The sequence below is a fragment of the Oncorhynchus mykiss genome, chromosome 5, assembly GCF_057628025.1.
Source record: "Oncorhynchus mykiss isolate SJ-2025 chromosome 5, ASM5762802v1, whole genome shotgun sequence".
Taxonomy (NCBI): Eukaryota; Metazoa; Chordata; class Actinopteri; order Salmoniformes; family Salmonidae; genus Oncorhynchus; species Oncorhynchus mykiss.
The window spans coordinates 47,972,178-47,989,725 of NC_143026.1; the positions used below are offsets into that span (position 1 = coordinate 47,972,178).

Below are 17,548 nucleotides of genomic sequence, written 5' to 3' on the forward strand. Positions count from 1 at the left end.
ACGGACATTAGCCTACTACACAGACTGATTAACGCTTCTTGTTCCTGTAATATGACGTACTAATGCTCTGATTCTCATTCTATTGCTGCTATACCTACAGGTTTTAATCTCGCTGTGTGTAGATATGATCCACTAATCTGGGGCCTGATTAGCCTAGCTAGTGAGGCTAATGCTAACTCCACTGATGGCTACACATTCACCAGTTGACCACATTAAAAGTAGACTGGCTGAAGCGACTCACATGGTCCACAGCGAGGGAGAGCTAGGACACAATGGTCTGAACAGGAGTCTGTTAGCGCAGTATTCGCTAGTGATGGGAGGGGGGTGTATAGTTAAATATAGGGATATTATTTTGGATGAAATATCTTATTGTATTGACAATATCGCAATATAATTTTGGCGCTAGACAGCTGTACATGCACCAAAACGCCAGTATTTTTCCTTCATAGCTTGTTCCCCATCTTTTTAAATAGGGAGCCAATTTATTTTTCCGCACTTTTCTTTCCAAGGCTGATCAAAACATGTTTTGTTATGGCCCTGTCTTGTCCATCTGCAGCAGAAATATGGAGAGCATTGTTTTTTTTGGAACATCACAGTATTGAATCACAATGCATACAGCAGAGGCATTCAACTCTTACCCTACGAGGTCCAGAGCCGGCTGGTTTTATGGTATACCTGAATTAATTACACTCACCTGGTCACACAGGTCTAAATAGTGCCCGTTTAAGAAAATAATGGGGGGAAAAAAGCAGTGGAACTGGCTTCGAGGTCCAGAGTTGAGTTTGAGGGGCATATAGAATCTTAAGAATCGCAATACATATCGTATCGGCACCGAAGTATCGAGATAATATTGTATCGTGAGGTCCCTGGCAATTCCCAGCCCTAATAAGAACCAAAGCGTTGGTCAGTGTCCCGGTGACAACATGCAACAAAGATTTTAGAGTTACATATAAGGAAATCAGTCAATAGAAATACATTCATTAGGCCCTAATCTATGGATTTCAAATGAATGGGAATACATAAATCTGTTGGTCACAGATACCTTAAAAAGTAAGGGCATGAATCAGTGGTGTGACCACAATTTGCCTCATGCAGCGCGACACATCTTCGCATAGAGTTGATCAGGCTGTTGATTGCAGCCCGTGAAATGTTGTCCCACTCTTCAATAGCTGTGCAAAGTTGCTGGATATTGGCCAGTCCACTTGATAGGCTGATAAAATTTAGGGAGCCTTGTTTTCAGATTAGTGTTGTTAAAATCCCCAGCTACAATAAATGCAGCCTCAGGATATGTGGTTTCCAGTTTACATAGAGTCCAATGAAGTTCTTTCAGGGACGTTGAGGTGTCTGCTTGGGGGGGCGGGGGGGGGGGGGATTCTCTTGGTAGATAATGTGGTCGGCTCCCTCATGTGGTACCCTTCCTGCAGGCTCATCCTGACATGACAATGCCAGCATGACAATGCCACCAGCCATACTGCTCGTTCTGTGCGTGATTTCCTGCAAGACAGGAATGTCAGTGTTCTGCCATGGCCAGCGAAGACCCCAGATCTCAATCCCATTGAGCAGGTCTGGGACCTGTTGGATCGGAGGGTCAGGGATAGGGCTAGGGACATTCCCCTCAGAAATGTCCGGGAACTTGCAGGCGCTTGGTGGAAGAGTGGGGTAACATCTCACAGCAAGAACTGGCAAATCTGGTGCAGTCCATGAGGAGGAGATGATGCACTGCAGTGCTTAATGCAGCTGGTTGCCACACCAGATACTGACTGTTACTTTTGATTATTGTTATTATTTTGACATTATTCCATTTCTGTTAGTCCCATGTCTGTGGAACTTGTTCAGTTTATGTCTCAGTTGTTGAATCTTGTGTAAATACAAGTATTTACACATGTTACGTTTGCTGAAAATAAACGCTGTTGTCAGTGAGAGCACGTTTTATAAACATATTTACCACTTCTTAGACTTGCTTTCAATAAGAATGAAAGATCAATAAATCACATTTATGTGAATTTGGTCAGGTCGCCCAAAAAGATACATATTGCATCTTTAAGAATGCTTCCTAGAGGCACCCTGCTGCTGCAGGTAAGATTAAATTATATTTCTTGTTTTCAACCAGCGCCGGCTGTCGGCTATGCAGCCGATTAGACTCATTTTCAGCCAGGCACTTTCCCACTTAAATTAACTACGCTACTTTTCAATTCGCTAGCCAGAAAAAAAGTATGTCAAGCCTTCTCCCGCTAGAATGAACATTATGCATCTTCTAGTGATCTATTGATAGGACAGGCGTGTGTCAGTCACAAAGTGAGCGATGACGGGGAAACACTGTTGGTTTGACAGTGCGCTGGTCGATCCCGCCTCTTGGTACCTGGGTGTGTGTGTGTGTTGTGTGTGCTGTGGTTGCAGTCAAATTCCTCTACACGCAGGAAGAGAGCATGAATTTGTATGTCCCATAATGTGAGTGAATTTGCTTCCCACATATAATGTGGAAACAATGAGTAGAAATCCATTTAGGCCATTGTTTTCTGGCACATCCGTTTGTTTTCTTTCACGTGCAGATTCCGACACTAGCGCTGGCCAGTAAAAACGCGTCGGGCCAGTGGATCTCGACAGGGCCAGTTCAACATTTACCTACTCTGTTGCAGTGTTAATATCATGCTATTTGAATTTGAGTATATGATATGATTGGCAGTTCATTCAAGCGCCACATAAGAATAAATACTCACCGAAAGGCAAATGGACATTATTTGGCCTATGACACAAGTATGCTTGTAAACATAACAAAAATCATATATATATATATATATATATATATACATACATACATACATACATACATACATACATACATACATACATACATACATACATACATACATACATACATACATATATATATATATACACACACACACATACACACATATATGAAATTAAGTGTATTTAATGCAGTGTATTTAACCTTTAATTGTACAACAATGCTTATTTTGAGATGATTTTTGTTGTGTTTTCTCAAAATAAGCATTGTTGTACAATGAATACAATGCACTGCATTTCATTTCATACAGTCAGCAAAAATCTAATGAATGCAGGGCTTGTGAAGTTATACCTAGGCTAAATATAAGCCTTCCACAACCATATGAACCACTAATAATTGAATGAATTTATCAAAATAGTTTAACTTGCAATAATCACTTATCTGGCTTTCAAGTCTATGAAAATGCCATTTTTTACAACAAAGACTAGAACCATGCATAATGCACATTCACTAATAGTGAATAACTTCTTGCATCGAAAATTATCACGTCTCACCAACAATCTGTCAAGCCCATGTGCTAGTGTTTTTGCCAGCTAATCTTTCTATTTTAAGTTAGGCCAACTTGAATCGATTTGCCAGCTAACAAGGTTGAACAGCGGAATTGTTATGAACAAACCCCTTCTGTCTGTCTCCAACTATTAGAAAAGCATGTAAGCCTGCCCACTTTTTTCAGATGTTGAAGTCGAGTGGCCTACCTTATTTCTCAGAATGAGAACGAGTTGCCAAATCCTTATACAATTGTTTTTTATGCTTATTGCACATTTAAAAAGACACAGACTAGACAGCTACTATAACAGTCATTGGCTAAAATACTGTTAGTGGTACATGGTACACCAATGCCGTTCATTGATACTCTCGTTTTAGTGGTATTTGCTCTGCGCGCAATTTGAGTAAGACATAAAAAGGGTATAGTTAGAAAAGTTTACTTCTCTTTTACAGTAAAATAATGTCTCAATGTGTTTGTGTCCATATGACCGATTCTGTTGGACCAAGCGTCAAATATAAATAGCGAGTTGAATAAATAAATATAAAATAAATAAATATAAATAAGCTTGTCGCCTGACTTCCCGCCATTGGGACGACTCCCATTGTTAGGGCGGAGACGGGCACCTCGTCATTATATACAGATCTCTGGTGTATATAGGAAGGTGCACACATCACAGAGGATCGAAGGAGATGAGACCAAAAATACAACATGAGAACATAAACGGACATAAACGCCCATAAAAACTTGATTCTTGCGATACAGGCATTTGGAATATCGCGCAAAAACACAACTTCAAATTAATTTGATATATCGCCCAGCCCTATTGTATACCCAAATCAAGCTTGACAAGTTGCTATACTCTGACTATAAATGAGGTGGCATGGTGCCTGCGTTACAACAACAACATGGAAATGAGAAGACCACATGTTTGGAAAGAAAATGCTTTTCAGCCCTCTCTCTCTATATATGCCTGGTAACACCACAGTGTGAGTAAACAGTCCTGTGTGAGTATGAATCTAAATTTGCTAGCTTTGGTCTAGATATAGGATGTCATAGCTGTACTGAGGGGCTTGTGGGGGCGACAGGCAGAAGTGGGGGGCCCACCTTCACATGCAGTCTTAGGTGTGTCAATGGGAACATTGTTCCTCCAGTTTGACCCTGGTGGGGCCTTGGGAGCAGGGACTAGGACAGGGGTGTGCAGGCCTGGCAGCAGCCCCACTGGGCTTCCCTAGATGCCTGGCTCACCAACATGTGCATGAATGCCGAGGCGAAGGTATTATCTCACAGCAAAGCCTGAGATATGATATACATGATGCATGCAGCACAATATCATACAAAGGCCTCAAAGCCAGTGGGGCTGCAGGTAGCACAGTGGTTAGAGTGTTGGGCCAGTAACAGAAAGGTTGCTAGATTGAATCCCTGAGCTGACAAGGTAAAAAATCTGTTGTTCTGTCCCTGAACAAGGCAGTTAACCCACTGTTCCTAGGGCCGTCTTTGTAAATACGAATTTGTTCTTAACTGACTTGCCTGGTTAAATAAAGGTTAAATAAATAAAATAAAAAAGTTCACCTAAGCTATATGTCAACAAAGGAGGATGAGATCACAACAAAACTTTGTCACAGGAAGGTCCTAGGTAGTTGCTATCCCAGCATAGCCACAGCGGTCAGGGAACAAAGGACGAATAAACAAAGGTCTTTGGTGGAATTAGTGTAACTATTACCATTATTTTTAAGCCAGAGAGCAGCTATTAGGCTAATTAAAACCCCACCAAGATGCTGAAAGACACACCATGTATACAAAATTACACTAGAATAATAGTGAAGACATCAAAACTAATCATGTAGTAACCAAAAATAGTTTTATATTTATGTTTAAACATATTTTATATTTGAGATTCTTCAAAGTAGCCACCCTTTGCCTTCACAGATTTACACACTCTTGGCATTCTCTCAACCAGCTTCACGAGGTAGTCAAATGGAATGCATTTCAATTAACAGGTGTGCTTTGTTAAAAGTGTTAATTTCTTTCCATCTTAATGCGTTTGAGCTAGTCAGTTGTGTTGTAGGGGTGGTAAATAGAAGATTGGTTCTATTTAGTAAAAGACCAAGTCCATATTATGGCAAGAACAGTTCAAATAATCAAAAGAGAAGCGACAGACCATTACTTTAAGACACTAAGGTCAGTCAATGCGGAACATTTCAAGAACTTTGAAAGTTTCTTCAAGTGCAGTCACAAAAACCATCAAGCGCTATAATGAAACCGCCACAGGAAAGAAAGACCCATAGTTTCCTCTGCTGCAGAGGATAAGTTCAATAGAGTTTACTGCAGCTGATTGCAGCACAAATAAATGCTTCAGAGTTCAAGTAACAGACACATCTCAACATCAACTGTTCAGAAGAGACTGCGTGAATCAGGCCTTCATGGTTGAATTGCTGTAGAGAAACCAGTACTTTTTGTTTTTTTCCCGTTATTTTATCAGGTAAGTTGACTGAGAACACGGGGAATAGTTACCGGAGAGAGGAGGGGGATGAATGAGACAAATGTAAACTGGGAATTATTAGGTGACCGTGATGGTTTGAGGGCCAGATTGGGAATTTAGCCAAGACACCGGGGTTAGCACCCCTACTCTTACGATAAATGCCATGGGATCTTTAATGACCTCAGAGAGTCAGGACACCCATTAAACGTCCCACCCGAAAGACGGCACCCTACACAGGGCAGTGTCCCCAATCACTGACCTGGGGAATTGGGATATTTTTTAGACCAGAGGAAAGAGTGCCTCCTACTGGCCCTCCAACAGCACTTCCAGCATCCTCTGGTCTCCCATCCAGGGACTGACCAGGACCAACCCTGCTTAGCTTCAGAAGCAAGCCAGCAGTGGTAAGCAGGGTGGTATGCTGCTGGCTACTAAAAGGACACCAATAAGAAGCAGACTTGCTTGGGCCAAGAAACACGAGAAATGAACATTAGACCGGTGGAAATCTGTCCTGTGGTCTGGTGAGTCCAAATTTTAGATTTTTTGTTCCAACTATCGTGTCTTTGTGAGACGCACAAATGTGTGGCTCCCACCGTGAAACACGGAGGTGGTGGTGGGATGGTGTGGGGGTGCTTTGCCGGTGACACTGTCAGTGATTTATTTAGAATTCAAGGCACACTTAACAAGCATGGCTACCACAGCATTCTGCAGCGATGCGCCGTCCAATCTGGTTTGAACTTAGTGGGACTATCATTTCTTTTTCCAACAGGACAATGAACCAAAACACACCTCCAGGCTGTGTAAGGGCTATTTAACCAAGGAGAGTGATGGAGTGCTGCATTGGAAGACCTGGCCTCTACAATCACCCGACCTCAACCCAATTGTGATGGTTTGGGATCAGTTGGACCGCAGAGTGAAGTAAAAGCAGCCAACAAGTGCTCAGCATATGTGGGAACTCCTTCAAGGCTGTTGGAAAAGCATTCCTCATGAAGTTGGTTGAGAGAATGCAAAGAGTGTGCAACGTTGTCATTAAGGCAAAGAGTGGCTACTTTGAAGAATCTAAAATATATATTGATTTGTTTAACACTTTTGGTTACTACATGATTCCATAGTTTGATGTGTTCACTATTATTCTAGAATGTAGAAAATAGTACAAATAAAGAAAAACCCTGGAATGAGTGAGTAGCTGTCCAAACTTTTGACTGGTACTGTATGTTGACACCCCAATTAGTGGATTCGGCTATTTCAGCCACACCTGTTGATGACAGGTTTATAAAAATCGAGCACATAGCCATGCATCTCCATAGACAAACATTGGTAGGAGAATGTCCTTACTTAAAGCAGGGGTTGGAACCTAAATAATTTTCCAATCGTTTCGTTCTGAACAGAACAACATGTGGTTCCGTTCCAATGTTCCGACCAGCAAAATAAAGTTCTGAACGGGATCGAACGTCAAAAGTACTGGTATATTTTGTCATTTTCTGTTCCTGTTTTTTGTACGTTTAGCTCAACATTAAATTACACCAATCATGCAGTGCAGATAGAGCAGCTTGTTATGGAGCAGGCAAGCTATAGATCAGTGAGTTGTTTACATCCGTAATGGAAACACAAGATGCAACTGAAATTTTGAAGGTGGGGAAAGAGAAAGAGGGTGGAGGAGAAGACTTGGCTTGAAGAACTTGGCATCTTGTGATGACAAGCATTATCTGAATTAGGACCACAGAATTATACATACAGAGGAACGGCTTCTATGGAGGAACTTTGAATGTCTTTGAACGTCAGAGTCGGCTTAACATTGGACCAGAGATACATAGCCAGCTAACAAGCTTGTGTGTGCAGAGCGGCACTAGAATTAAAAACACGTGTTACCTTTTTGTAGTTAATCCAATCTGAAATGTGATAACTATAGTATCTGTAACTATCATTGAAAAAGTGAATCCATACTTCTAATTAAAAATCTCTCCGCATCTTCTGAATCACGCTTGTCACGTCAGTAAGCTACAGTTTAGCTTTGGAGGGGGAGGGGCAGGTAGCCTACACACTGGATGAGGTTTCTGATTGACAGGGGAGGGCTTTGCATAGGCGCTTTTTTTGTGACTGAAAGAACATGCCTGGAATGTAAAATAGCTTTATTAACCAGTTCCCATGAATTTTAAAACAACGGTTCTGCGCCGGTATAGATCACTTTCGTTCCCGGTTCTGATTCTGTTCCATGAACAATTTAGGTATTTTCTGTATCTGTTCCCTGAACCGGTTCCAACTGTGGTGCACATTAATGTTAGAAACGTATCGTTCTACAGTGCCTTGCGAAAGTATTCGGCCCCATTGAACTTTGCGACCTTTTGCCACATTTCAGGCTTCAAACATAAAGATATAAAACTGAATTTTTTTGTGAAGAATCAACAACAAGTGGGACACAATCATGAAGTGGAACGACATTTATTGGATATTTCAAACTTTTTTAACAAATCAAAAACTGAAAAATTGGGCTTGCAAAATTATTCAGCCCCTTTACTTTCAGTGCAGCAAACTCTCTCCAGAAGATCAGTGAGGATCTCTGAATGATCCAATGTTGACCTAAATGACTAATGATGATAAATACAATCCACCTGTGTGTAATCAAGTCTCCGTATAAATGCACCTGCACTGTGATAGTCTCAGAGGTCCGTTAAAAGCGCAGAGAGCATCATGAAGAACAAGGAACACACCAGGCAGGTCCGAGATACAGGTGTGAAGAAGTTTAAAGCCGGATTTGGATACAAAAATATTTCCCAAGCTTTAAACATCCCAAGGAGCACTGTGCAAGCGATAATATTGAAATGGAAGGAGTATCAGACCACTGCAAATCTACCAAGACCTGGCCGTCCCTCTAAACTTTCAGCTCATACAAGGGGAAGACTGATCAGAGATGCAGCCAAGAGGCCCATGATCACTCTGGATGAACTGCAGAGATCTACAGCTGAGGTGGGAGACTCTGTCCATAGGACAACAATCAGTCGTATATTGCATAAATCTGGCCTTTATGGAAGAGTGGCAAGAAGAAAGCCATTTCTTAAAGATATCCATAAAAAGTGTTGTTTAAAGTTTGCCACAAGCCACCTGGGAGACACACCAAACATGGAAGAAGGTGCTCTGGTCAGATGAAACCAAAATTGAACTTTTTGGCAACAATGCAAAACGTTATGTTTGGCGTAAAAGCAACACAGCTGAACACACCATCCCCACTGTCAAACATGGTGGTGGCAGCATCATGGTTTGGGCCTGCTTTTCTTCAGCAGGGACAGGGAAGATGGTTAAAATTGATGGGAAGATGGATGGAGCCAAATACAGGACCATTCTGGAAGAAAACCTGATGGAGTCTGCAAAAGACCTGAGACTGGGACGGAGATTTGTCTTCCAACAAGACAATGATCCAAAACATAAAGCAAAATCTACAATGGAATGGTTCAAAAATAAACATATCCAGGTGTTAGAATGGCTAAGTCAAAGTCCAGACCTGAATCCAATCGAGAATCTGTGGAAAGAACTGAAAACTGCTGTTCACAAATACTCTCCATCCAACCTCACTGAGCTCGAACTGTTTTGCAAGGAGGAATGGGAAAAAATGCCAGTCTCTCGATGTGCAAAACTGATAGAGACATACCCCAAGCGACTTACAGCTGTAATCGCAGCAAAAGGTGGCGCTACAAAGTATTAACTTAAGGGGGCTGAATAATTATGCACGCCCAATTTTTCAGTTTTTGATTTGTTAAAAAAGTTTGAAACATCCAATAAATGTCGTTCCACTTCATGATTGTGTCCCACTTGTTGTTGATTCTTCACAAAAAAATACAGTTTTATATCTTTATGTTTGAAGCCTGAAATGTGGCAAAAGGTCGCAAAGTTCAAGGGGGCCGAATACTTTCGCAAGGCACTGTATGTATCGTTAGCGCATCAATTTATCGCAATATGGATTTGTCTATATCACCCAGCTCTAATATATTCCCATACTGGACTAAATCATTGGATTCTCAGGCAGCTTTAAACCGTAAAGCTGGGTGATAGACACACAGCAGAATAATGTACTCACTGCTTCTAATACACTAAAAGCCTATTCTATCTAGTACAGTTCCCTGCTTATTATAATACAACTATGTGGGTGATTTATAACTCCTTATTGACTAAGCAAATTATTCTGACATCTTCTCATCTACGGCTGCCCACACCACTTCCAATAACACCACAAATATTGCCTCAAAAAGTCTCTATACAAGATTTAAGCGAGGGCTCATCCTTCATCCATGACATTAGCCTAGCTTTACTTTGTTTTGTGCATCAGTAACAGTGGCACTTTCGAGGACTCAAGCCAAGGTCACATGATGATTTCCATCCAGGTCATCATAATCTCATCACTGTAGTGATACACAGGGCCAGAGGCTGTGACCACAGGACTGCATTAGTAGGCTACAGAAATCAATGCAGAGCGCTTAGGTTAGAGAACTGCCTGGCTGCTGTGCTGCAGCCTAAACTGACCCGACACAAAACACTGCAGCCTAGGTTGACAACCCTGCTGAAGCCCTGATAAATGAAGCTTGGGCTGTGTCTCATTCAACGTGTTCCCTTCCCTCTGCCCTCACAGAGCAGATGTTCCCATCACTTCCCTTCACAGATCTGAGAGGACTGGATATGTGAGAGCAATATGGCAGAAACTTGGTGGAGCTCATAGTGTTGTCAGTGTTATTTTTAAAGTAATTTCTACTTCAATACCAGATTTAGTATCACAATACTCAATACCAAAAAGATACTATGACAAAACAAAGGCGTATTAGCCAGTCTCAGAATGGAGCTTGATCCAGACAGATAAAATCAGCTACTGCTCTGTTCAATAGGTGGGCATTTTTTTGTTCAATATCATTACATTACAAAATGTGTATGTCCATTTTTTAAAGACAGCCATGTATGCATTAATTAATCAATTTGACTTTGGTAAAAACAATCTACCTACAAAACAACATAATGGTAACTTATTTAAATGGTAAATCTCTATTGATAAACTGGGTAAATCAATATGTAGCCTAGGTCTAATCACAAGACAGGTAAAGGAATATTATTCAATAGGAATGTGTGCATGCATTGAGTTACTGAGCTTGTTTTAGCTGATTTCATGGGGCTACAGATGACAAACAATCCCTTCCATTTAGGTCTTAGTTTATTGTGGCAACTGTTAAGAGAACATGTACTTTAAATTGCACTGATCAACAACATTTGCATTGAAGAAGCAATCTATTATAAAAGTGTGCGCTTTATCTTTAAGAAAGTAATGATGTCATTCATGAGGCAGAGTGTGGCTGTGGAGAAAAAGAAGCAAATTTGTTTTTGGTGGCGAGGGAGACGATGTGAATTAATAATGTGTTTTGTGGCAATCAGCTTTGAAAATCAGAGTATTTTGCGTTATGGTTTGCATATTATCACCAAAAAAGTACTACGGTAGTGAAGTCAGCTGTAAGCTTGCAGGGAAAGTTAGCCCTACAATTAAACCTGGAAGCTACCGGTATTGTCTTGCATTGTAAAAGTGTTCTGGACTATCGACATTGTTGTGCAAACAGTTTCAACATTTTTACATGCCGTGTTGCATTATTAAAGTCTTCTGTGCAGCATGAGTGGGACGCTAACAATGCAGCTAACAACTAACAAAGTTTTAGTATAGCGTGCATCACTAATTCACAATACAGGTGCATGCATATTCAATAGGAGTGTGTGCATGCATTGAGTTATTGAGCTGATTTCACAGGGCTACAGATGAAAAACAATCTGTTTCTTTTCCATTTGGGACTTATTTTATTGTACTGATCAACATTTGTATAGAAGAAGTAATTGCTTCTTTTTTTACCCCCTTTTTCTCATCAATTTCATGACATCCAGTTGCAATCCAATTACGATATTGTCTCATCACTGCAACTACCCAACGGGCTCGGGAGAGGCGAAGGTCGAGTCATGTGTCCCCTGAAACATGACCAACCAAACCGCGCTTCTTAACACCTGCCTGCTTAACACGGAAGCCAGCTGCACCAATGTGTCAGAGGAAACACCGTCAGTTGGACCGAAGTTAGCCTGCAGGCGCCCAGCCCACCACAAGGAATCGCTAAAGCGCAATGAGCTAAGTAAAGCCGCCCGGCCAAACGATGCTGAGCCAATTGTGCGCCGCCCTATGGGACTCCCGGTCACAGCCGGTTGTGACACAGCCTTGGATCGAACCCGGGTCTGTAGTGATGAATCAAGCACTGCGATGATGTGCTGCAGCGGTCTAAGGCACTCAGGAGGCCGAAGTAATCTATTTTATAAGAGTGAGCACGCTGTATATAAGACCCATGATGTCATTCACACAAACTGAGCAAAGATGATCTTGACTGGGAGAGATGTGAGGCGGGGGAGATGAAGTTGACCGACTATGATTTTTCAACCAAAAAAAGCCGAGGCCGATTTCTATATATATTTGTGATAATGACAATTACAACAGTACTGAATGAACAAAAACCCTTTTATTTTAAATTAATATAATACATAAATAAAATAAATGTAGTCTCAAATAAATAATGAAACATGTTCAATTTGTTTTAAATAATGCAAAAACATGTGCCATGTAAAAAAGATAACATTTAAGTTCCTTGCTCAGTACATGAGAACATATGAAAGCTGGTGGTTCAATATTCCCAGTTAAGAAGTTTTAGGTTGTAGTTATTATAGGAATTATGAAGTGTCAACTATCTCTCTATACCATTTGTTTTTCATATCCGTTTGACTATTGGATCTTCTTATAGGCACTTTAGTATTGCCAGCCTAATCTCTGGAGTTGATAGACTTGAAGTCATAAACAGCGCTGTGCATCACGTATGACTAAGAGCTGCTCGCAAATGCAGTAAAGTGCTGTTTGAATGAATGCCTACGAGCCTGCTGCTGCCTACCACCACTCAGTCAGACCGCTCTATCAAATATCAAATCATAGAATTAATTATAATAACACACAGAATTATGAGCCTTTGGTCCATTAATATGGTCAAATCCGGAAACGATCATTTCGAAAACAAAACGTTTACTCTTTCAGCGAAATACGGAACTATTACATATTTTGTTTAACGGGTGGCAACCATAAGTCTAAATATTGCTGTTACATTGCACAACCTTCAATGTTATGTCAGAATTATGTACAATTCTGGCTAATTAATTATGGTCTAGGAAGAAACAGTTCACAACGAGCCAGGTGGCCCAAACTGTTACATATACCCTGACTCTGCTTGCACTGAACGCACGAGAAGTGACAATTTCCCAAGATCAAATTTCCTGCTAACATGCATTTATTTTAACTAAATATGCAGGTTTAAAAATATATACTTCTGTGTATTGATTTTAAGAAAGGCATTGATGTTTATGGTTAGGTGCATTTGTGCATCGAAAGTGCTTTTTTCGCAAATTGAAGTTGAATTAGGCTGTGATTCGACGATAAATGAACAGGCACCGCATTGATTACATGCAAAGCAGGACAAGCTAGTTAACCTAGGAATATCATCAACCATGTGTAGTTAACTAGTGATTATGTGAAGATTGATTGTTTTTTATAAGATAAGTTTAATGCTAGCTAGCAACTTACCTTGGCTCATTGCAGCCACAAGGTCCTTTTGACGCTGCACTCGCGTAACAGGTGGTCAGCCTGCCACGCAGTTTCCTCATGGATTGCAATGTAATCGGCATCCAAAAAGCCTGATTACCAATTGTTATGAAAACTTGAAAATCGGCCCTAGTTAATCGGTTGACCTCTAGTGTGCACTATAATGGGGTGGGTTGTGCTGATAGACAGGCTTGATTCATGACAACAACCCAGATGGAATTGCCTATGATTAAAAAAAGTTATTTAATCTAACATATGCAGGTAATTCAAGATCGATATTTTGATGTGCAACCTATAGAATCCAGAATGATCAGATTTATTTTGGGTTCTTCAGAGATGGATTTGCCGACATCTTTGTGCATAGGCCCAGGCTATATTATTAGCCTATTCACCACCTAAGGAAGTGTGAACTCAAAACACTTAGCAGGTATGCCAACTAAATATGACATTGTTGCTAGATAGCCATGTAGACTAATTGATTAATTGATCAGTAAATGTAATGCCCTACAAAACTTTCCAGTGCTAGGTCTAGGCTACTTAAGTGAAAATGGAGAGCTCTGCGGGCACTTCAAAACCATACTACATAGCTTACTCTGGTTGTAAAGTGGTGCCATGAACCAATATACATTAAATACACACAGAAAGCTGTGACTGCTGTCTAACTAGATCAGTAGCTGCTTTGAAAACGTTATTTTTCCACAATTGCATTTTGAACAATTGTCATATGCTGGTCATATTGTCATATGAGTGAAGAGGGGCTTGCACACACAGCAGCCGACAATAAAACAGGGACAGGCAGATACTTTTATAGCAGGAATCATAATGCATAGGTTATTACTGTTGACCAGTGGTTTTCGAACAAACAGAACAAAATCCCCGAAAATTATGAGCTAAGCAAAAAACTTTGGTAAGAGGAGGGCAAGGTGAGTAGGTTAATTTTCAGTTTATTGTCCTAGCTTTATGTTAACACCCTAAGGTCGATGTCCACACCCCAGTGGAAATCTAATTTGCATAAGACTGTTAAGTGCCAAAGGGCACTTAATAAGAGCACATGTAAAATATATATGTTTGTATTCTCTCTCTTTTTTTTTATCATGTGCTCTTATTAAGTGCCCTTTGGCACTTAACAGTCTTATGCAAATTCGATTTCCACTGGGGAAATATATAGTATGTATTATTATTATTTATTTTTTTGCCCTTATTAAGTGCCCTTTGGCAACAACAAAAAAATCAAAAGGAAGTTTGTTCTGAAGTGTCTGTCATACATACATACAATATATATATTGACAGACACTTCAGAACAAACTTCCTTTTGATTTTTTTTGTGTGTGTGTGTGTGTGTGTGTGTGGGGGGGGGGGGGGGTCTACCTGTTATTCAGCGCGTTTGTATGGGCTAATACCAGTATGGCCAAATAAATATGGATCCTTTATTTTTTATATTTAGCTAAAATTCTAAGCCTAATTTCTGTTTGTGACAAAACAAGCAGTGTAGATAATCAGTGTACCATCTTAACCACTGAAATATATTTTCAATAACCAAAAATATAGTATTTTCAGGTGTTTGAAGCTGGTGTACAAAATCAAAAGTAAAAGACTCAAAAACTAAACTTAAGGAGAAGCGTAGAAAATGGCGCAAACAACAGATCTACCGCGTCTTAGACTTGCTTTCAATGACACAGATCTAGAACTACATTTATATGTGAACTTGCTCGGGTTGAACCAAAAAGTTCGATACTGCAGCGACCATAAGAATCGACTAGCTGTGTAGCTAGCTAGTTAGCAACTACTAACGTCTCCGCTGGGACAACACTTAGCAGATGGTTTGAGAGTAACACATGCTCGCTAGCTAATAATAACAACAACAACAACAACAACAAAAAAAAAAAAACGTATTTTCGATATGGAATCTTTTTCAGTGTGTTTTATTTTACCGGACGCGTGCCTCATGTTGACTATCAGAAAAAAAAATGACCACACATCTGTCCGGCCTCGGGCGCCATCACGCTAGTTAACGTTACCTACGTTAGTTTAATTCATGCTCAAACCCCAACGTTGCCTACTGTCATAACTTTTAAGTTTACAAGCCAGTCATAGCTTTCTGTCGAGCCACAATCAGTTGAAATGTCTTTCATAATCATCATTTAGCCACACCATGTCTCAGGCAGCGAAAACATGCACAACATTGGATCTGATCACACACCGTACCTAGCTTTAGACCAACACTCAACTGGCAAACATTATTTCAGCTAGATAGCGAAAGTTAAAACCATTTACAGAAAACAATATCCTCACCCAGATATTGGATTCGGACGGCTGGGGAATCCGGGATCACCTCCTGATATTAAACCCACTGTGTCATGGGTATATTTCTCGAGAGAGAAACGTATTCGGAAGGAAAAGATTACGCTCCCAGACACACAAGCAGGGGAAACGCATGAATGTGACGTTTAGTCCGGTTTGCTCGCAGGACATGTGTACGTGGAGGCTTGGATTCTGGGAGCTGGAGTTCTAGTGAGACATCGCAGTCTTGTTGAAATGTATATATGTTGTAATGATACAGGCTTATACAGACATTTTAGAAGGATATATGAGGTTATTGGGGGACATTTGATGTGTTTTATTATTTCTGAAGTCAATTTCAGTATATTGATGTTTTTTATTGTCCCTGTGCTGTGTTTTATCTAGGCCTATTCTAATGCTATTACGGTACAAATTATCCACTGTTCAAATGTTTACTTAAATTTTATTTCATACAATTTATATTTTTGTGTTTAAATAGATTCGAAGGTACGGACCTTCTCATGCAACAGCCTGCGTTGTTATACAATAGACTGTACCATTTATTGTTATCTATAAATAAAATCAAACAACAACCATGTTTTAAGACAAGGAGTTTTTGCTTTGTTATGGTGTTAATTGATTTGAGCGCAGTGATGGGTTTTTATCTGTGTGTCCAACGAAGTAACTCAAGCAGAGAGAATCTCTTTGTGGTGTATGTAGCAAATGGCATGTATTGTATTTTTACTTAAGTCCACAAGTGACCCCTTGTGGGTACTGGATGAAATACAACTTTTGCAATCATGATTGTGCAACGACATTTTAATCAGGCAGTGTAAATGTATAGGTAACTGCCAAAGTAAAGGAAATACTTGAAATGGAGGATACAAAGGAAATTGAAAGCAGGTGCTTCCACACAGGTGTGTTTCCTAAGTTAATTAACATCCCACCATGCTTATTTATAAAAATGCCCAGTTGGCCACCATGGCTAGAAGAAGAGATCTCAGTGACTTGGCTAGAAGGGGTCTCAAAGGAGCATAGGGGTTTAATGTGTGTGTGTGTGTGTGTGTGTGTGTGTGTGTGTGTGTGTGTGTGTGTGTGTGTGTGTGTGTGTGTGTGTGTGTGTGTGTGTGTGTCTCAGTCACTAGATCTCAACCCAATTGATCACTTAGGTGAGATTCTGGAGTGGTGCCCGAGACAACGTTTTCCACCACCATCAACAAATCACCAAATAATTACATTTCTCGTGGAAGAATGGTGTAGTATCCCTCCAATAGAATTCCAGACACTTGTAAAATCTATGGCAAGGTTAATTGAAGCTGTTCTGGCTGCTCGTGGTGGCCCAACGCCCTATTTAGAAACGTTATGTTGTCCGCTGCAATGTAGCTTCTGGAATCATTCAACCAAACTGCTTTTATAGAATACTGAAACAGATTAAATTGACAGGTTGACTGGTCATCACATATTTTCATGAACCTCTGAATTTGTGACATTACCATATTTAGTGTGTAGATAGCACCTTATGCTTCCAGATGAGAGGAAGAAAAGTTGTGTAAAAAAAAAAAGATACAAGTAACATGTCTTACAGCCAAGGGAGATGGTGGGAAGGTGATGCTGGACAACTGTCTTTATGGGGAAGTCAGGTGTTTAATTTACTGCAAGGTGTCAGTCGATTTTAATATACAAATGGATCCAGAAAATACAAATACAAAATACAAAAGCTATATAAATCTGTCTATCAAACACTTTTAGAGTGAACTACAGCTATTAGATTTAGGCCTATAGAACCCCACAGTGGAGGTGTCATAATACCCATAAAACCTAGTGGTCAAACAGGAAAAAAACTGTTTTTCCACC

At 40.3% G+C, this 17,548-nt stretch overlaps 1 protein-coding gene and 1 long non-coding RNA gene across 5 annotated transcripts in view; one reads left to right on the plus strand and one right to left on the minus strand.

Moving 5' to 3' along the window:
• The window catches only part of LOC110523973 (CBP80/20-dependent translation initiation factor), a 130,754-nt gene extending 114,912 nt beyond the window's left edge, over window positions 1–15,842 (minus strand). For all 4 annotated transcript variants that reach the window (XM_090235056.1, XM_090235054.1, XM_090235055.1 and 1 more), the window contains exon 1: window positions 15,707–15,842. The gene's annotated coding sequence lies outside the window, so the exon portion shown is untranslated. The remainder of the gene's footprint in view (window positions 1–15,706) is intronic.
• The window catches only part of LOC149983304 (uncharacterized), a 119,775-nt gene that overhangs the window by 75,139 nt on the left and 27,088 nt on the right, over window positions 1–17,548 (plus strand). The window lies entirely within an intron of this gene.